The sequence below is a fragment of the Pelophylax lessonae genome (genome assembly GCF_965119305.1).
Source record: "Pelophylax lessonae genome assembly, chromosome: 1".
Taxonomy (NCBI): domain Eukaryota; kingdom Metazoa; phylum Chordata; class Amphibia; order Anura; family Ranidae; genus Pelophylax; species Pelophylax lessonae.
Window position 1 is genome coordinate 567,755,319 of NC_138768.1, and position 23,021 is coordinate 567,778,339.

Consider the following 23,021-nt stretch of genomic DNA (forward strand, 5'->3'; position numbering starts at 1 on the left):
CACTGTGGAACTGCACATTTTGCGAAGTCACGGAAGGGAGCAGACTCTACCAGGTTAAATGGTAATAGTTGCAGAGCCAGTAGTTTAGCCAAACTACTGTTTAGACGCTGGGCATGTGGGTGGCGGGGAGTATACATTTTTTTTCGTTCCAGCATGTGTGGAATCGAAATTTGGCGTCTAGATGTTACAGCTGGTGGTGTGCTGGAGGTAGATGCGACACTGCCTGCTATATCATCATCCCTGCCAGTGGAGGCTGCCAACAGGTGACGAGTGACTATAGCAGGGCCAGGAACAGACTGATGTGCAGGTGGAGCAGGTGGAGCATGAGGAGGAGCGCGAGGAGAACTAGGAGGCCGACTGACCGATCTTTGGCCCTTTTGTGGGTTCTTTAAATGCTCCTGCCAACGGGCCGAGTGGTGGGTTGTCAAATGCCTGTTTAGGCAGCTTGTACCCAGGTGGTTGACATTTTTGCCACGTTTTATACCCTTCTTACAAATCTTGCAGATCGCAACTGTTTTATCTGCATGGGATGTCTCAAAAAAGGCCCAGCAAGATGAGGTGTGTATAGTGGCCCGGGAGACAACAGGTGCGGCCTTAGATGGAGTAGGCCATCTGCTCTCCCCTCTTGCTTGCTCTGCCTCCTCCTCAACCTCAGACCCAACATCTGACTCCATCAAAGACTGAGCATCAGGCCTGGCCTGGGAGACAACAGGTGCGGCCTTAGATGGAGCGGGCCGTCTGCTCTCCCCTCTTGTTTGCTCTGCCTCCTCCTCAAACTCAGACCCAACATCTGATTCTATCAAAGACTGAGCATCAGGCCTGGCCTGGGAGACAACAGGTGCGGCCTTAGATGGAGCGGGCCGTCTGCTCTCCCCTCTTGTTTGCTCTGCCTCCTCCTCAAACTCAGACCCAACATCAGACTCCATAAAGGACTGAGCATCAGGCTGGAGTAGGTGGCCGACACTGTGGTCAAACAGCTCAGCTGACTCCTCTGCCATGTCTGAAGTTGGGTCTAAGGGAGGACATGAGGTGGACATGGACTCATCTGTATTTGTTCTGACAACTGCAGAAGACTGACCACTTTTCTCTGCCTGGGTCACTGTAGTTGCAGATGATGCCGATGATGAGGGTTTGTTCATATAGTCCACCACCTCCTGTACATACTGTGGACGTATAGCTTGGCCACTGCCGGAGAACAATCCAAATGGTGGCCTGGCTGAGGACTGACCACCACGTCCACCCCTGCCTCTAGACACCCTAGAAGCTGTGCCCCTTTCCGCAGCAGGGCCACGTATGCCTTTTCTTGGTCTACCAGGCATATTTCTCACTGATGCATTGGCAACTGTGTGCGGTGAAAAACGCACACTGCTATGCGACCCACAGTTGTCGCTGGATACAGCACAGCAGATGTGTCACGCACAGTAGCAAAGCCTTTTGCACAGTGGACCTAACGCTTTGAACAACAGGCGTTAGGTTGTCACTGATGCGTTGGCAACTGTGTGCGGTGAAAAACGCACACTGCTATGCGACCCACAGTTGTCGCTGGATACAGCACAGCAGATGTGTCACGCACAGTAGCAAAGCCTTTTGCACAGTGGACCTAACGCTTTGAACAACAGGCGTTAGGTTGTCACTGATGCGTTGGCAACTGTGTGCGGTGAAAAACGCACACTGCTATGCGACCCACAGTTGTCGCTGGATACAGCACAGCAGATGTGTCACGCACAGTTGCAAAGGCTTTTGCACAGTGGACCTAACGCTTTGAACAACAGGCGTTAGGTTGTCACTGATGCGTTGGCAACTGTGTGCGGTGAAAAACGCACACTGCTATGCGACCCACAGTTGTCGCTGGATACAGCACAGCAGATGTGTCACGCACAGTTGCAAAGGCTTTTGCACAGTGGACCTAACGCTTTGAACAACAGGCGTTAGGTTGTCACTGATGCGTTGGCAACTGTGTGCGGTGAAAAACGCACACTGCTATGCGACCCACAGTTGTCGCTGGATACAGCACAGCAGTTGCGTGTCACGCACAGTTGCAAAGGCTTTTGTACAGTGCACCTAACGCTTTGAACAACAGGCGTTAAGTTGTCACTGTAGTTTGCTGCCTAGCAAGCACGTACACCTGCTGTGATAGAGCAGCACTGTGCCACGTGCTCACTAAACAGAACCCTCACACTTTCCCTACAGAAACTAAATTTTCAAATCTAACTAATGTAGTACAAAGTTCCCTAACTACACTAGATATCCCTTTCCACTAAATAGAAAGCTCCATACAGCAGAAGACTGACACTGTCCCTTAAGTTTTTTTTTTTTTTTTTTTTTTGTAACTCTAAGAACCAGCACAATCGCTGTATCTAACTACACTGGCTGTAAGCTAAATACAATTCTGCTATATGGAGCTTTAGAACCACTCGATATATAGGAAATGTGGTGTAGCAAGCAGGAGTCAGACAGAACTGCTTCAACTCTCTTCAACAGGCTCTGGATAACTGTGCTAGGGGTTAGGCGGGGCCATCTTATATAGTGTGGGGCGTATTCACTCCTGATTGGCCTCTGGTCCCCGTAGTCACTCCAATCACGTTCCTAGGAGACTCCTGCCCCCTCATTGGCTTTTGCAGACGTTTCTGGGCCAATCACGGGCTTTTAAAGCCCAGTTCCTGTCCCAGTGCATTTTGGGCGGTTCTGGTGGCCGAATACCGAACTTTTGCCGCAAAAAGTTCGGTATTCGGCCGAATATCGAACATCCAATGTTCGGGTCGAACCGATGGTCGACCCGAACCGTTCGATCATCCCTATTTATCACATCTGCATAACTAGATTGCTAGCTCTTGAGACTACTGCTACTTTTCTGCACTGGGTTGATCTCTTTTGTATGTCCACCTGCTATTCTATCATCTGCTATCATACAACATTGCTAAACCTTCCTGCATCCATCTGCTACTGTCTCACCTTCAAGTGTCTATCACCTACCACCTCCACTCAACCTATCCCTCAACCTTCATCATTGTGTTACCACATACATAAAGTCATTCTAGGAACCAGCTTGCTAATTGTGTGTATTTACTGGCTGAAATAAGACCTTCCACACATGATGAGTCATTGAGGTTGGGAATGGTATCTCAGCATATCTCTTACATGACTGCTGACGTGGAACTATTTCTGCAGCTGAAAATCCACACCATATAAGAAACGCAGAAGCGTTACAGATTGAACGAACCAAAAAATGGATTCAGCAGAAATAACCACTCAGGTGACACAATTAAAACAGCAAGTATCTGCGTTAATACACACACTTGCTGAATTAAAAGAAGACAATCAGGCTCTGTCGCAGCAGGTAATTAGACTGACACAACTTACCTCTGCTCAGTCCCCTGAACCCAAAAGATAAATCCCCCTTTGGTATTTACAGGCGATTGCAAAAAATTTCGCGAATTTAAAAACGCATGTGAGTTACTTTTTTTGCTAAAACCTCGTACCTACCTTACTGATCACATTAAGGTTTGTACTATTATTTCTTACCTATCAAGCGATCCTCGAGCCTGGGCAGATTCTCTTTTTGAGAAAAACGACCAGCTTCTCAACTCCTATGCCTTGTTCCTGGCAGAGCTCACTAGCCTATATGATGACCCCAATAGGCAGAGTACTGCTGATCTTCAGTTAAGATCCTTGAAACAAGGAAGGAGGCCTGTAGAAGACTTTGTCGCAGAGTTCAAGAGATGGACCCTTGATTCAAAATGGAATGATGCATCTCTGAAAACCCAATTTAGGCTTGGCCTATCAGAAGCCGTTAAGGACGAGCTCGCCCGAGCGGATCTGCCAAAAACCCTGGATGCACTAATACAACTCTGTATTACCATAGATAGAAGACTACGAGAAAGAAAGGCTGAGAAAATGGGAATGCCATTATCCGTTTCCTCTCGGATTCCGGCCGTTGACCCCGTTCCTATGGAGGTAGGAACCATACGCCCACCGCTATCAACTATGGAAAAAGCCAAAAGACGAAATGAAAATCTCTGCTTGTACTGTGCATCCCCGGATCACAAGATAAACGTCTGTCCCCTAGTCAACAAAAAGAAGGGTGAGTGTTCACATGTCTCCCTAGGAGGATTGACAACTTCATTCACTAACCCCTACATTTCAGTTTTTTTGACATTACAGTGGGACCAGAACAGGATTACTACTAAGGCCATGATTGACACAGGATCTTGTGGAAATTATATGGATATATGTTTTGCTGCTTTAAATAAAATTCCTATTATTTCTAAACTCAAACCTGTCTCAGTAAGTCTTATTACCGGTGTTCTGTTATCCTCTGGTCCGATCACCGATCAGACACAAGCACTTCTAGTCACTATTAACGAGTCTCATAGGGAGACTTCTACCTTCGATTTAATACCATCACCCCACTTTCCCATTGTGTTGGGACTTCCCTGGTTGCACACACACCAACCAACCATAGATTGGAAGAAACGGTCCTTGACCTTCCCTTCTTGTTATTGCGAGGAAACGTGTAACCTCCCGTTTTCCGGGAAGATTCTGTCTGTGGTGACAGATGAGATTGCACCACTATGTTATCAGGATCTTTCTGAGGTTTTTCTTGAGAAAAATGCTCAAGCATTACCTCCTCATCGAGTCTATGATTGTAGCATTGATCTACTCCCAAATAGCAAATTGCCGTTCGGTCATGTTTATCCTCTTTCACAGGATGAACTTGCCCATCTCAAAACCTATTTGGATGAGAACTTGGAAAAAGGTTTTATTAGACCTTCCACTTCTTCCACAGCAGCAGGACTCTTTTTTGTTCGCAATAAAGATTCAAGTCTCAGACCTATCATCGACTACAGGAAATTGAATGCTATCACAATAAAAGATCGCTATCCTCTACCGCTTATCCCTGAGCTCATTGAGCAGGTGCGTGGAGCTACCTATTTTTCAAAATTAGACCTGAAAGGAGCATACAATCTCATTCGAATCCGTGATGGACACGAGTGGAAGACTGCATTCAGAACTAGATACGGATTGTTCGAATATCTTGTGATGCCATTCGGCCTATGCAATGCCCCTGCAGTTTTCCAACGATTTATAAACAATATTTTTAAAGACTTACTAGATGTCTGTGTTGTGGTATATCTGGACGATATACTTATATATTCACGGACCCTGTCTGAACACATAAGACATGTAAGACTTGTATTATCGAGATTGCTTGCACATAACCTTTATGTGAAACTGAAGAAATGCTTGTTCCATAAAGATGAGGTACTCTTTCTAGGCTACATCATATCCAAAACGGGAATCGAGATGGACATGAGTAAAATATCCTGCATTCAGGATTGGCCTACACCAACTACACGCAAGGCGCTACAGCGATTTCTGGGATTTTCAAATTTCTACAGGAAGTTCATAAAAAACTTTTCTGCTATTGTGAGACCCCTCACACAGCTCACTAGCATAAAAATACCATTTAAATGGTCAGAAGAAGCAAATAAGGCTTTCCACTTGTTAAAGACAAGGTTTACTTCCGCTCCCATATTACGCCATCCAGACCCATCCCTCCAATACATTCTGGAGGTAGATGCGTCAAACCTGGCAGTAGGAGCAATACTCTCCCAACGACCTACCCCCACTTCACCACTTCATCCAGTCGCCTTTTTTTCTAAATCCCTGAGCAGTCCCGAGATAAATTACCCCGTGGGTGAGAAGGAACTGCTTGCTATAAAATTGGCTCTGGAGAATTGGCGACATTTAATCGAAGGCACCCAATTACAAATAATTATATACACGGACCATAAAAACCTCCAATATCTTCAGACTAGTAAAACTCTCTCGCATCGACAGGTACGATGGTCACTATTCTTTCTAAGGTTTAACTTCCTAGTAGTGTTGAGCGAACACGGACTGTATTATTCGTGTTCGTACCGAATAATTGGATTTTTTTTACCCGAACACGGACACGGACACTTTACTGTATGTTCGGGTAAAAATCCGTGTTCGGTCGTTTTATTTCCGGGTTTTGCATGCTTTGGCGCTCTTTTCATGGCGGGCTTTCAACAGCCAATCAACAATCGTTTAACTGGTGTGCCTTAAGCCATCCCAGCCATGCCTGCAAATGTCTTAGTAGCTGTGATTGGCCGTCTGAAGCATGTGACCAAGTCTTTATAAGTTCGAGGCAGCCGCCGCAGCAGCGTCATTCTGCTGCTTAGCTAAGGGACAGAGCACACATCAATGTGCTGGCTGCTGATTAGGGAAAGATAGGCAGGAAAAAACCATTTGTGTCCGGATAGAATTGAGGGACAGGTCGGAGTGTTTAGGCAGGGCGAGTTGTAGGCATTTTAGGGATAGAGTCTGCTGAATTATAGGGTCAGTGTCTTCTACAAACTACAATCGATATTGCTGTGTGGGGGGTGGGGTGAATCTGCACTCAATCCTGATCTACGATCTCTTCTCAATCCTGTTAGGGACAGAGTCTGCTGAATTTTAGGGAAACTGTGTTCTACAAACTACAATCGATATTGCTGTGTGGTGTGGGATTGGAGATAGGCAGGTGTCAGTGATCCACATCCATTTTTCTGTGTGTGAGCTGCAGTGAACACAATCTTTTTGGGCTGCAGTGAACACAATCTTTTTGGGCTGCAGTGAACACAATCTTTTTGGGCTGCAGTGAACACAATCTTTTTGGGCTGCAGTGAACACAATCTTTTTGGGGTGCAGTGAACAAAATCTTTTTGGGGTGCAGTGAACACAATCCTTTTTGGTGTGCAGTGAACACAATCTTTGTGGGGTGCAGTGAACAAAATCCTTTGTGGGGTGCAGTGAACACAATCTTTTTGGGGTGCAGTGAACAAAATCCTTTTTGGGGTGCAGTGAACAACATCCTTTTTGGGGTGCAGTGAACACAATCTTTTTGGGGTGCAGTGAACAAAATCCTTTGTGGGGTGCAGTGAACACAATCTTTTTGGGGTGCAGTGAACACAATCTTTTTGGGGTGGAGTGAACAACATCCTTTTTGGGGTGCAGTGAACAAAATCCTTTTTGGGGTGCAGTGAACACAATCTTTTTGGGGTGCAGTGAACACAATCTTTGTGGGGTGCAGTGAACACAATCTTTTTGGGGTGGAGTGAACAACATCCTTTTTGGGGTGCAGTGAACAACATCCTTTTTGGGGTGCAGTGAACACAATCTTTTTGGGGTGCAGTGAACACAATCTTTGTGGGGTACAGTGAACAGAATCTTTGTGGGGTGCAGTGAACACAATCTTTGGGGGGTACAGTGAACACAATCTTTTTGGGGTGCAGTGAACACAATCTTTGTGGGGTGCAGTGAACACAATCTTTTTGGGGTGGAGTGAACAAAATCATTTTTGGGGTGCAGTGAACAACATCCTTTTTGGGGTGCAGTGATCAAAATCCTTTTTGGGGTGCAGTGAACACAATCTTTTTGGGGTGCAGTGAACAAAATCCTTTGTGGGGTGCAGTGAACAGAATCTTTGTGGGGTGCAGTGAACACAATCTTTGGGGGGGTACAGTGAACACAATCTTTTTGGGGTGCAGTGAACACAATCTTTGTGGGGTACAGTGAACAGAATCTTTGTGGGGTGCAGTGAACACAATCTTTGGGGGGTACAGTGAACACAATCTTTTTGGGGTGCAGTGAACACAATCTTTGGGGGGTACAGTGAACACAATCTTTTTGGGGTGCAGTGAACACAATCTTTGTGGGGTGCAGTGAACACAATCTTTGGGGGGGTACAGTGAACACAATCTTTTTGGGGTGCAGTGAACAACATCCTTTTAGGGTGCAGTGAACACAATCTTTGTGGGGTGCAGTGAACAACATCCTTTTAGGGTGCAGTGAACACAATCTTTGTGGGGTACAGTGAACAGAATCTTTGTGGGGTGCAGTGAACACAATCTTTGGGGGGTACAGTGAACACAATCTTTGTGAGGTGCAGTGAACACAATCTTTGTGGGGTGCAGTGAACACAATCATTGTGGGGTGCAGTGAACTCAATCTTTGTGGGGTACAGTGAACACAATCTCATACTTCTGAAGATTTGAGGGTGCTGCCTGTTCCATACTCCCCCTACTCCTCATCTAGCCTTTTAGGGGTACAAACAATAGTAATTGGGGCCTAGTGTGGTTGTGTACGTGTGATATACATACACTTTTTTTGGATCATATTTTCTATTCCGCTATTTAATCAAAAACCTTTGGGGATCAGTTAAATTGGGGGATAGTCTGTGTTGGTACGTGTGAGAGAGATCCACCTTTCCAAGTTGTTGGGGTTCATCTCATACTTCTGAAGGTTTGAGGGTGCTGCCTGTTCCATACTCCCCCTACTCCTAGCCTTTTAGGGGTACAAACAATAGTAATTGGGGCCTAGTGTGGTTGTGTACGTGTGATATACATACACTTTTTTTGGATCATATTTTCTATTCCGCTATTTAATCAAAAACCTTTGGGGATCAGTTAAATTGGGGGATAGTCTGTGTTGGTACGTGTGAGAGAGATCCACCTTTCCAAGTTGTTGGGGTTCATCTCATACTTCTGAAGGTTTGAGGGTGCTGCCTGTTCCATACCCCCCCTACTCCTCATCTAGCCTTTTAGGGGTACAAACAATAGTAATTGGGGCCTAGTGTGGTTGTGTACGTGTGATATACATACACTTTTTTTGGATCATATTTTCTATTCCGCTATTTAATCAAAAACCTTTGGGGATCAGTTAAATTGGGGGATAGTCTGTGTTGGTACGTGTGAGAGAGATCCACCTTTCCAAGTTGTTGGGGTTCATCTCATACTTCTGAAGGTTTGAGGGTGCTGCCTGTTCCATACCCCCCCTACTCCTCATCTAGCCTTTTAGGGGTACAAACAATAGTAATTGGGGCCCAGTGTGGTTGTGTACGTGTGATATACATACACTTTTTTTGGATCATATTTTCTATTCCGCTATTTAATCAAAAACCTTTGGGGATCAGTTAAATTGGGGGATAGTCTGTGTTGGTACGTGTGAGAGAGATCCACCTTTCCAAGTTGTTGGGGTTCATCTCATACTTCTGAAGGTTTGAGGGTGCTGCCTGTTCCATACCCCCCCTACTCCTCATCTAGCCTTTTAGGGGTACAAACAATAGTAATTGGGGCCTAGTGTGGTTGTGTACGTGTGATATACATACACTTTTTTTGGATCATATTTTCTATTCCGCTATTTAATCAAAAACCTTTGGGGATCAGTTAAATTGGGGGATAGTCTGTGTTGGTACGTGTGAGAGAGATCCACCTTTCCAAGTTTTTGGGGTTCATCTCATACTTCTGAAGATTTGAGGGTGCTGCCTGTTCCATACCCCCCCTACTCCTCATCTAGCCTTTTAGGGGTACAAACAATAGTAATTGGGGCCTAGTGTGGTTGTGTACGTGTGATATACATACACTTTTTTTGGATCATATTTTCTATTCCGCTATTTAATCAAAAACCTTTGGGGATCAGTTAAATTGGGGGATAGTCTGTGTTGGTACGTGTGAGAGAGATCCACCTTTCCAAGTTGTTGGGGTTCATCTCATACTTCTGAAGGTTTGAGGGTGCTGCCTGTTCCATACTCCCCCTACTCCTAGCCTTTTAGGGGTACAAACAATAGTAATTGGGGCCTAGTGTGGTTGTGTACGTGTGATATACATACACTTTTTTTGGATCATATTTTCTATTCCGCTATTTAATCAAAAACCTTTGGGGATCAGTTAAATTGGGGGATAGTCTGTGTTGGTACGTGTGAGAGAGATCCACCTTTCCAAGTTGTTGGGGTTCATCTCATACTTCTGAAGGTTTGAGGGTGCTGCCTGTTCCATACTCCCCCTACTCCTCATCTAGCCTTTTAGGGGTACAAACAATAGTAATTGGGGCCCAGTGTGGTTGTGTACGTGTGATATACATACACTTTTTTTGGATCATATTTTCTATTCCGCTATTTAATCAAAAACCTTTGGGGATCAGTTAAATTGGGGGATAGTCTGTGTTGGTACGTGTGAGAGAGATCCACCTTTCCAAGTTGTTGGGGTTCATCTCATACTTCTGAAGGTTTGAGGGTGCTGCCTGTTCCATACCCCCCCTACTCCTCATCTAGCCTTTTAGGGGTACAAACAATAGTAATTGGGGCCTAGTGTGGTTGTGTACGTGTGATATACATACACTTTTTTTGGATCATATTTTCTATTCCGCTATTTAATCAAAAACCTTTGGGGATCAGTTAAATTGGGGGATAGTCTGTGTTGGTACGTGTGAGAGAGATCCACCTTTCCAAGTTTTTGGGGTTCATCTCATACTTCTGAAGATTTGAGGGTGCTGCCTGTTCCATACCCCCCCTACTCCTCATCTAGCCTTTTAGGGGTACAAACAATAGTAATTGGGGCCTAGTGTGGTTGTGTACGTGTGATATACATACACTTTTTTTGGATCATATTTTCTATTCCGCTATTTAATCAAAAACCTTTGGGGATCAGTTAAATTGGGGGATAGTCTGTGTTGGTACGTGTGAGAGAGATCCACCTTTCCAAGTTGTTGGGGTTCATCTCATACTTCTGAAGGTTTGAGGGTGCTGCCTGTTCCATACTCCCCCTACTCCTAGCCTTTTAGGGGTACAAACAATAGTAATTGGGGCCTAGTGTGGTTGTGTACGTGTGATATACATACACTTTTTTTGGATCATATTTTCTATTCCGCTATTTAATCAAAAACCTTTGGGGATCAGTTAAATTGGGGGATAGTCTGTGTTGGTACGTGTGAGAGAGATCCACCTTTCCAAGTTGTTGGGGTTCATCTCATACTTCTGAAGGTTTGAGGGTGCTGCCTGTTCCATACTCCCCCTACTCCTCATCTAGCCTTTTAGGGGTACAAACAATAGTAATTGGGGCCCAGTGTGGTTGTGTACGTGTGATATACATACACTTTTTTTGGATCATATTTTCTATTCCGCTATTTAATCAAAAACCTTTGGGGATCAGTTAAATTGGGGGATAGTCTGTGTTGGTACGTGTGAGAGAGATCCACCTTTCCAAGTTGTTGGGGTTCATCTCATACTTCTGAAGGTTTGAGGGTGCTGCCTGTTCCATACTCCCCCTACTCCTCATCTAGCCTTTTAGGGGTACAAACAATAGTAATTGGGGCCCAGTGTGGTTGTGTACGTGTGATATACATACACTTTTTTTGGATCATATTTTCTATTCCGCTATTTAATCAAAAACCTTTGGGGATCAGTTAAATTGGGGGATAGTCTGTGTTGGTACGTGTGAGAGAGATCCACCTTTCCAAGTTGTTGGGGTTCATCTCATACTTCTGAAGGTTTGAGGGTGCTGCCTGTTCCATACCCCCCCTACTCCTCATCTAGCCTTTTAGGGGTACAAACAATAGTAATTGGGGCCTAGTGTGGTTGTGTACGTGTGATATACATACACTTTTTTTGGATCATATTTTCTATTCCGCTATTTAATCAAAAACCTTTGGGGATCAGTTAAATTGGGGGATAGTCTGTGTTGGTACGTGTGAGAGAGATCCACCTTTCCAAGTTGTTGGGGTTCATCTCATACTTCTGAAGGTTTGAGGGTGCTGCCTGTTCCATACCCCCCCTACTCCTCATCTAGCCTTTTAGGGGTACAAACAATAGTAATTGGGGCCTAGTGTGGTTGTGTACGTGTGATATACATACACTTTTTTTGGATCATATTTTCTATTCCGCTATTTAATCAAAAACCTTTGGGGATCAGTTAAATTGGGGGATAGTCTGTGTTGGTACGTGTGAGAGAGATCCACCTTTCCAAGTTTTTGGGGTTCATCTCATACTTCTGAAGATTTGAGGGTGCTGCCTGTTCCATACCCCCCCTACTCCTCATCTAGCCTTTTAGGGGTACAAACAATAGTAATTGGGGCCTAGTGTGGTTGTGTACGTGTGATATACATACACTTTTTTTGGATCATATTTTCTATTCCGCTATTTAATCAAAAACCTTTGGGGATCAGTTAAATTGGGGGATAGTCTGTGTTGGTACGTGTGAGAGAGATCCACCTTTCCAAGTTGTTGGGGTTCATCTCATACTTCTGAAGGTTTGAGGGTGCTGCCTGTTCCATACTCCCCCTACTCCTAGCCTTTTAGGGGTACAAACAATAGTAATTGGGGCCTAGTGTGGTTGTGTACGTGTGATATACATACACTTTTTTTGGATCATATTTTCTATTCCGCTATTTAATCAAAAACCTTTGGGGATCAGTTAAATTGGGGGATAGTCTGTGTTGGTACGTGTGAGAGAGATCCACCTTTCCAAGTTGTTGGGGTTCATCTCATACTTCTGAAGGTTTGAGGGTGCTGCCTGTTCCATACCCCCCCTACTCCTCATCTAGCCTTTTAGGGGTACAAACAATAGTAATTGGGGCCTAGTGTGGTTGTGTACGTGTGATATACATACACTTTTTTTGGATCATATTTTCTATTCCGCTATTTAATCAAAAACCTTTGGGGATCAGTTAAATTGGGGGATAGTCTGTGTTGGTACGTGTGAGAGAGATCCACCTTTCCAAGTTGTTGGGGTTCATCTCATACTTCTGAAGGTTTGAGGGTGCTGCCTGTTCCATACTCCCCCTACTCCTCATCTAGCCTTTTAGGGGTACAAACAATAGTAATTGGGGCCCAGTGTGGTTGTGTACGTGTGATATACATACACTTTTTTTGGATCATATTTTCTATTCCGCTATTTAATTTAACTGGGCCTCCATGCGAGACCTGTGTGCCTTGTTGCGCTGTTTTGAGTACTCCACCAACATGGCCAGTGGCAATGACGCCGTTCTCAGCTTAACTATCCCACTTCTATGCCTCCTTGAAAAAACAATTCGGGCGATGATGGAAGAGGATGTGGCACAGGATGAGGAGGAGGAGGAGGATGAAGAGGTAACATTTCCAAGGCTTTCAGGGCAGTCATTCGCAAGGGGCTCCGAGGGTGGGTTCCTGCACACGCAAACGCCAGGGACGCAATTGTCCAGCAGGGGCACAGTTCTGGAGGATGAGGAAGATGAGGAGGAGGAGGAGCTGGAGGAGGAGATGGAACCATGTTCACAGCAGGGTGGCACCCAGGCCAGCTCATGGCCATCACTGGTGCGTGGCTGGGGGGATACAGAGGACACGGACGATACACCTCCCACAGAGGACAGCCTTTCGTTGCCTCTGGGCAGCCTGGCACACATGAGCGATTACATGCTGCAGTGTCTCCACAACGACCGCCGAGTTGCCCACATTCTAACTTGTGCTGATTACTGGGTGGCCACGCTGCTGGATCCCCGTTACAAGGACAACGTACCGTCCTTAATTCACTCACTGGAGCGCGATCGCAAGATGCGCGAGTACAAGCGCACGCTGGTAGACGCCATGCTGCTGGCATTCCCATCTGACAGCGGGGCCACAGTGGAAGCACAAGGCAGAGGAGGAGGAGGAGGAGGTCGCCAACGCAACCAGGGCACCGCCAGCACCTCAGAAGGCAGGGTTAGCATGGCCGAAATGTGGAAAAGCTTTGTCAGCACGCCACAACAAACAGCAGCACCAGCAGCTCAGATGGAACGTCTTAGCAGGAGGCAGCATTTTACCAACATGGTGGAGCAGTATGTGTGCACACGCCTACATGTAGTGAATGACGGGTCTGCCCCCTTCAACTTCTGGGTCTCCAAATTGGGCACATGGCCTGAGCTTGCCCTTTACGCCTTGGAGGTGCTGGCGTGCCCTGCAGCCAGTGTATTATCTGAACGGGTATTTAGCACGGCTGGGGGCGTTATAACAGACAAGCGCAGCCGCCTGTCCAGAGACAATGTGGACAAGCTCACGTTCATTAAAATGAACCAGGCATGGATCCCACGGGACTTTTCCGTACCTTATGCAGAATAGCAATGGATACCGACCTTACCCACCCATTGTTCCATTTTTGCTCTTTCTCACTCTTTTGGGGTGTACCCTCATTTAAAATTTTTGAAAAGAAGCAGTGTTGGCTACCTCGTCCTCCTCCTCAGGGCCAGATTAATGTAGGGGCTATTGGAGCTGCAGCTCCAGGCCCCTACCTTTTATATAGGCCCCGGGTTGGCCATATTCACTGTTACCGCTCTTCTGTCACTTGTAAACACAGAAGTCTGGCTTCTATGCTCGCTTCCCCAGGCAGCACCCTCAGAACCTCCCCACACAGCGTGAAGGCCGGACAAGGAGGGACAGTTGGCGATGCATGGATGTGTTTATGGGCTTCAGAGACAGCATCCCATGTTGAATTAGGCATGCATGGCTGCACCCTTCCTCCTCTGGGTGCATGGCAAGGCACGGCCCTTAAGGCCCTTCAAAATCCTCAGCACCAAGCCCATGATGCTGTTAATCCGGCCCTGGTCCTCCTCCACCGCCGCTTCCACCTACACCGCCCATAGGTGTGCGCAGCCTATTGCATTAAGGTGTGCACCCCAAAGTTGAAATACACATGCATGTGTTTGCCAGCAGGGAGAGTAATGTATCGGGGCCATGTACCTGTAGGCAAGGAGAAATAGAGCAGAGCAGGTCCCAGGGAGATCTTTCCCATCTCCTCACTGGCAATGCTATGTGCCCTAGGTGATAAGGGTGTGCCCAGGCACACCCAGCACACCCTGTGCGCACGCCTATGTCACCGCCACATCCACCACCACCTCAACCTCCCTCCTACTCCATATGGGCCTCGTCCTTCAGAGATGAAGAAGAACATTGTTTTATTTTTCTGGTTTTTTTTGTTGTTTTAAGTTATTTCCCTATCCACATTTGTTTGCAGAGCACTTGCCATGCTCTTAATTACGTTTTGCTGCCATTTGCAGCACTCTAGCCCTTTCCTTTGGTGTTTTAGAGCCATTTTAGTGCCTTAAAGTTCGGGTCCCCATTGACTTCAATGGGGTTCGGTGTCCGGGAAAAGTTCGGTAAAAGTCCGGGACACGGACCCGGACTTTTTTTTAAAGTTCGGCCGAACCCGTCGAACACGGACATCTAGGTGTCCGCTCAACCCTACTTCCTAGTGACCTACACACCTGCAGATAAGAACAAAAAGGCGGATGCACTATCACGACTAACTGAAGAAAACTACTTTGAAATTCCTTCCGTTCCTATAATACCTCACAAACGCATTATTGGAGTTGTCCGTTCCTTGAAGGAAGAGGTTCTGCATGGTATAAGGTTGGATTCACCCCCACCACAACTAACTACTGATGCAGAAGGCTTCCTCTACTACAACGACAAACTTTACATACCACCTACCCTACGCACCAAGATCTTGGAATTATCGCATGATGTGCCTATGGCAGGACATATGGGTATGACAAAGACTTTCAATTTGATTTCTCGGCAATTCTGGTGGCCTGACATGAAAACATCTATACAAAAATTCGTCTCTTCATGCAATGTCTGTGCCAGGTCCAAAATTGACACTACGAGACCATCCGGTCTACTATGCAGTCTACCAATACCCCAAACTCCATGGGAGGTTCTGTCATTGGACTTCATCGTAGAATTGCCTCCTTCCAAAGGATTTAATACCATCTTGGTGTCAGTGGACCATCTGACAAAGATGGCACATTTCATTGCTATTCGCAGACTACCTTCGTCCAAACAAACGGCAGAACTCCTGATGAAACATGTCTTCAGATTACATGGTATCCCAAAAACTCTTTTGTCTGACCGTGGATCCCAATTTATTTCTAAATTCTGGCAAGAACTATGTCACATACTACGGATTGAGCGGAAGCTCACTTCTCCTTACCATCCGCAGACCAACGGACAGACTGAAAGAGTCAACCAATGCATCGAGCAGTATTTACGTTGTTACACTTCTTACCAACAGGATGATTGGTTGGATCTTCTCCCCCTGGCAGAATTTGCCTACAACAACGCAACTCACAGTACAACCAAGCAGAGTCCGTTCTACTTGAACTATGGGTTCCATCCCTCTATTCTCCCTCCACGCATCCTTCCTTCAAATAACCCAGTAGCCTCAGACTATCTTTCCCAAATAAAGGATTCTCTGGGTTTACTAAATACTACCATTGCACACGCTCACAGTCAACAAAAGAAGTACTATGATCTTCGTAGAAGACCTTCTCCACAGTATACTATCGGGGACCTCGTTTGGCTCTCAACAAAAAACTTGAGACTGAAGATCCCTAGCAAAAAGCTTGGACCTCTGTTCTTGGGACCTTTCCCAATCAAGAAACTTATTGGAAAAGCTGCAGTGCAGCTTACATTGCCAATGGACCTAAAAATCCATCCCATTTTCCATGTGTCGCTACTAAAACCCCATGTTCCGGACCAAGGAATAAGGCCTAATATTCCACCTCCCCCTCCTGTACAAGTTGAAGGTGGAGAAGAATACGAGATAAAAGAGATTCTGGATTCTCGTATCTACAGAAGAAGACTTCAGTACTTGGTTAGATGGAAGAACTATGGGCCCCAAGACGACACCTGGCTAAACACCTCTGACATACATGCCCCTAGATTAATCCGCAATTTTCATGCGAGATACCCAGACAAACCAGCTCCAGAGGCCTTCAGGAGCAGGCCTTAAGGGGGGGGTATTGTAATGTTCCGGTACCTTTGGTACCCTAAATTACACTTTCCACAAGTGTATGCGCCCTACCATTTACTTTTGGAAAGGTGCGCATACACCTTTAAGACTGGAGCTGTCATCACTCAGCTCCGGACTAGATGGCTATTTAAGGCGTCGGTTCTCACTCACATGTGTTCGTTCAAACACCCTTATCTGGATGCTAACCTTGCTTGAAGCTTCCATGCTTGCAAGCTTACTTCGCTGACGGAACCTCGCTGCGCTGATCCCTGTATCCCGCTATTGGATCATCCGCCTCTCCTGAACCACCCTTCGGCTGTATCGCTAATAGTGCTAAGTACCCCGCAGGGGAATTCTCTATAAACTTATACTAAGCTTACACTATCTAGCTCTGCATAGTAAAGACTGTTTATCACATCTGCATAACTAGATTGCTAGCTCTTGAGACTACTGCTACTTTTCTGCACTGGGTTGATCTCTTTTGTATGTCCACCTGCTATTCTATCATCTGCTATCATACAACATTGCTAAACCTTCCTGCATCCATCTGCTACTGTCTCACCTTCAAGTGTCTATCACCTACCACCTCCACTCAACCTATCCCTCAACCTTCATCATTGTGTTACCACATACATAAAGTCATTCTAGGAACCAGCTTGCTAATTGTGTGTATTTACTGGCTGAAATAAGACCTTCCACACATGATGAGTCATTGAGGTTGGGAATGGTATCTCAGCATATCTCTTACATGACTGCTGACGTGGAACTATTTCTGCAGCTGAAAATCCACACCATATAAGAAACACAGAAGCGTTACAATAGTGTAGGTTTTTTTTTTTCATGCAGCCTGTGGGCTGACCGAAAAAAAAGAGAACCTAACAGAAATCTCCACAGGAAAATTGTGCAGTATACGCACAATTAACCGCCCAAACATCCAAACCCACTTCTCATTGGCGGGTATACATGACAAAATTCCACGTACACCTAAAGGTATTTTAAATGCAGTGGTGAAATCAACCTACCACAGCGCTGCCATCATAGGTATCCATATATGCTGAGCACAAATGCTGTTTGTGTCAGAATATATAAAATCAGTGTGGCAGCCGATGAGTACCTGCAAGGCAAAGTGAACAGTAAACATAAAACATTACATTGGTACCTGAAAAGTACCAATGAAAAACAGTAAAATTAGGAAGAGTATAAGTAGAAGAGTAGAGTAAGAACAGAAAAATAACTCAGACGACAACTATTTTTGGCTTTTTTATTTTATGTTTTTTTTGTAATTTTTATTTTATGTTTTTATGTTTTTTTGTATTTTTTTATACTTTTTTTTCTTCAACGTTCAAGTTACAGTTTAGGGTCTCTCAAAATGACGATAGCCACCGAACATCTTTTGAGGCCCTGTGTAATTGTGCCCTAAACTGTGCCGTGCTGTACCCTATGCTAATAATCCACTAGTGTGTGGTAGTGACAGAAACAGTCACCGTGGCAAAGACCAGGTCGGTCAGGACAGTCGGGACAATAATTACGGGTGTCACGCCTAAATCTGCGCTTGCTGCAGACACGGCATCTTTTTTGGGGGTATCTTTGGGTAGGGGTGCTCGGGAGGAATTCCGGAAAATGCCTCTCATGCAGCTGGCTCACTGCATCTGGTTGGGGAAGTTGGGCAGGAGCAACTGCTGGAAACAGAAGGGCTCTGATTATCTCTTCTTGGTAGTGTAGGAAGGATAATGTTCAGGCAGACTCTTTGTATAAGACAAAAGTGTTGTAAATAGCCAATTGAAATAAGTATACAGACACTTTTTTGTACCAGCTGGCCTTATGGGCAATTAAGTACGGTACCATCATCTGGTCGTTGAAGTCCACCCCTCCCATTTTACGGTTATAGTCGTGGGGCTTCTCAACAACACCGGTGACCATAGTAATTTCGACTGCCGTGTCTGGGCGAATGAAGGACAGAACGAAAACGTTCTGTTTGTCCCTCCACTTCACTGCAAGCAATTCATCGCACCTCAAGCAGGCTCTCTCCCCCGGACTCAGTGGGGCATTTACTAGCCGTTGGGGGAAGCCCCAGCGATTAGATCGCTCGGTGCCACAAGCGCCAATTTGTAAATGAAAGAGGTGTCTAAAAAGTGGCACGCTCAAATAAAAATTGTCCACGTACAAGTGGTACCCCTTTCCGAATAAGGGTGACACCAAGTCCCAAACTAGCTTACTGCTGCTCCCTATGTAGTCTGGGCAGTCGGGGGGCTCCACAGTGCTATCTTTTCCTTCGTAGACATGGAAACTAACTGTATAGCCTGTGGCCCTGTCACACAGCTTATACAATTTAACCCTGTATCTAGCACGCCTGCTGGGGAGATACTGTTTCATAGCAAGGCGGCCAGTAAAGTTTATCAGGGACTCGTCAACGCAGACATCTTGTTCGGGGGTAAACAAGGCTGCAAACCACTGATTGAAGTGGCCTACGAGGGGCCAGATTTTGTGGAGCTGGTAATATTTAGGGTCTCCCTGAGGACGTCAGAGTTCATTGTCGTTGAAATGCATGAACCGAAAGATTTGTTCGTATTGAACCCTGGACATAGCAGCAGAGAACACACGCATTTGGTGAATTGGGTCAGTGGACCAATATAACTGCAATTCACTCTTTTTTGTAATGCCCATGTTGAAGGATAGGCCCAGAAAGATCTTAAATTCAGAAACCGTTATAGGTTTCCAGTTGAATTCTCTGGTAAGGGGCGAATTTGGATTGGTGGTAATAAATTGACTAGCATACAAATTACTTTGATTCACAATAGATCTGTAAAGATCTTCAATGAAAAACAGCTCAAAAAATTAAGGGGAATAAAACCAGCTGTTTCCACTCGAATTCCGGGCTGGGCAGTGAATGGGGGAAGTACGGGCACTGTAGAATCTGTGGGCTGCCAATTAGGATATGCCAGCGCTTCAGGGAGGGCACTATGGGCTCTACAGGCCTGTCTTCGAACACACGGTGGCTGCGGGCCACTACTCGTGCTAGCCACCGCACCAGCTTTAACTGCACTTATGGGACTCGCCACTTCACCAAGTCTTACTGCAGTGCTGGCATGTCTAGGTCCAGGGTGTACTAGGCCGCTCATGCTTGCCAGATCACGAGAAGTGTGAGCGGCACTAGTACTGGCACTCTGCTGCATACGAGAAACATCTGGTTCTTGCATCTCAGCAACTCCAGAATGGGGTCGGGTACGCCTGGCTTTAGCAGGGACCCATCCGTCGTCTGAGCTATCTGTCAGGGAGCCGCTGTTCTCTAAAGGTTCGTATACTGACTCTGATTCTGCCAGTGAGGCGTCCCCATCGCTCTCATCTGACATGGTCAGTATACTGTAGGCCTCTGCACTACTGTACCACCGTTTGGACATTTTAGCAACTAAATTTAAAGGTACAGTAGTGTGACTAACAGGTAAAAAAGCCCCTGGTTGTCAAGGACTATTTGGTCGCTACAAAAAAAACTGCTAGTGCTAGCAGAGATCAGGCCTGGCTCTGCTAACGCAGCGGTTTTGTGTGATTTGTGTTTTTTGGAAGTGACAGTAATCTATTGATTACTGCACTTGCCTGGGTAGGGTGGGCTGGGGGCTAAACGCAGGTGCTGGCAGGAATCAGCGCTGATTGTGCAAACACAGCGTTTTGGGAACACTAAACTATGGGGACGCTAGTATAGTTCTGATCAGATCAGATATTGATGTGTTCAAACACTATACTAGTAATGGAGGTGTATGTATGTATGTGTGTGTGTGTATGTGTGTTAGTGTAATTGACTCTAACTGACGCTAAATAACGGTGGTGTGGTGGGACCCTGACGCTAACTAGCCTAACTAGCGTCACCCGTGACACTAATACAGTGATCGGTAATCACTGTATATAGTGAACACTGTGACAGGGCAGTGAAGGGGTTAACTGGGGGGAGATCAAGGAGTTAAACCTTTTTAGGGGATGTATGGCGGGTGGCCTAAACCTATTTGGGCCTAGCGTAAGCGCAAACTGGGGTCACAAGTGACACTAATACAGTGATCAGTAGTTAGCTGATATATTGTATATATTAGTGCACAGTGTGATAGGGAGTTAAGCGGTTAACTGGGGGAGGTCAAGGGGTAAAAGTTTATTAGGGGATAGATGGCGGGTCCCCTAAACCTATTTGGGCCTAGCGCAAGCGCAAACTGGGGGTCACAAGTGACACTAATACAGTGATCAGTAGTTAGCTGATTTACTGTATATATTAGTGCACTGTGTGATAGGGAGTTAAGGGGTTAACTGGGGGAGATAAAGGGGTTAAAAGTTTATTAGGGGATAGATGGTGGATTCCCTAAACCTATTTGGGCCTAGCACAAGCGCAAACTGGGGTCACAAGTGACACTAATACAGTGATCAGTAGTTAGCTGATATACTGTATATATTAGTGCACTGTGTGATAGGGAGTGAAGGGGTTAACTGGGGGTGATCAAGGGGTTAAAACCTCATTAGGGGATAGATGGTGGGTGCCCTAAACCTATTTGGGCCTAGCGCAAGCGCGATTTAGGGTCACAAGTGACACTAATACAGTGATCAGTAGTTAGCTGATATACTGTATATATTAGTGCACTGTGTGATAGGGAGTTAAGGGGTTAACTGGGGGAGATAAAGGGGTTAAAAGTTTATTAGGGGATAGATGGAGGATGCCCTAAACCTATTTGGGCCTAGCACAAGCGCAAACTGGGTTCACAAGTGACACTAATACAGTGATCAGTAGTTAGCTGATATACTGTATATATTAGTGCACTGTGTGATAGGGAGTGAAGGGGTTAACTGGGGGTGATCAAGGGGTTAAAACCTCATTAGGGGATAGATGGTGGGTGCCCTAAACCTATTTGGGCCTAGCGCAAGCGCGATTTAGGGTCACAAGTGACACTAAATACAGTGATCAGTAAAATATCTGTATACCACTATATATAGTGTACACTGTGAGGGGTTTGGGGGGGGGGGTGATCAGGGGTGATCAAGGGGTCAAAGTGGGCCTATTTGAGGTGGTGTTAGTGTGCTGTTGGTGGAACTCACGTTTTAGATGTCTCTCTTTCTTCTCCTGGAACCGAAAGGGCTCCAGCAGGGAAAATTACATCACTTTCCCTGCCTGTGTTTACATTACACAGGCAGGGAACATGATGCTATTGGCCAGAACCGATCACCAGATCCAGACCAAAAATCATTGGTCTGCATCTGTTGACTGATTGGTTCTGAGCCCAATCACACCAGGATCAGCTCGCAGGGCGCGCGAGCCGTGAATGCGCGCGACGTAGGTCTACGTCACCAGACCCAGCCGAGCCGCTCTGCTGCAGTAGCAGCAACGTGAGCGGTCAGCAAGTGGTTAAAAGAAATGTATACTAATAAAAAGGAAGTATAAAAAAAAGATAACCCTTTCCACTTCCTATCTTCCCAAGCTACAAGGAACATTCAGTAAGGGTTTACATCTACTTTAATAGACCTGACAGTGCATACAAACCCTACACTAATCTCTATCTATCTCCTTAGGCACTTTATCATCAGCACTCCCTGTGCTTTCCCTATCACAGCTAAAGCACATTTTCAATATGGCTGCTGGGAACCTCTTTTGAAAAAATTAAGAATGCATATTCAGAGCCCGGACTTCACCTCCATCATCAGTACCCTACCTTACAAGATCTCCTTTGGCTGAATGGGCACAATTTTCACAGACGCATTTCAAAACCTATGCAAAGCCTTCCTAGAAGAGTGGTGGTTGTTATGACTACAAAGGAAGGAAGGGGGGCTATAGCTCCAAATTAATGCCCATGATTTTTGAATGGGATGACCATAATGCGGTGGTCAGTTGTCCAGAAAATGTTGTCTATATTTTGCACGCAGGGCCGGTGCAAGGATTTTTGCTGCCCTAGCCAAAATAAAAATTGCTGCCCCCCCCCACGTTGCTGACATCGGTGGGGGAGACCCAATGCGCATTGGACCTCCCCATAGGAAGGCATTATTCAGTGCTTCCCTATGGGGATTTCAACAATGCTGGAGGTTCTCACATAGCATGGCTTGCTGTAGCACTCAGGGGGCATAGCATGAGGAGTGCCGCACCAGATGTTGGCCGGTCCATTACTGATTTCAGGTGCGGGATACCGGCGCCCCCTCCTAAGTTGCGCCCTAGGCAGCTGCCTAGGTCACCTTACAGGTAGCGCTGGCCCCTATTGTAAGTAAAGGATAAAGTCAGTTCCTCTTGAGGGGAGTTTTGACCTTTGGGGTTAGTGATATGTAAGACTTTATAGAGGGTGATTCATACATCAAGGTAAATGGTTTCCTACAGTTTTTTAGGTTATATTCAAGCGCCAACAATAAACACAGCCAAGTAATTGTACAAAGCTAAAAAGTACTGTAACTACATGTTTTACTTTCCCATTAATTATCTTAACTAAA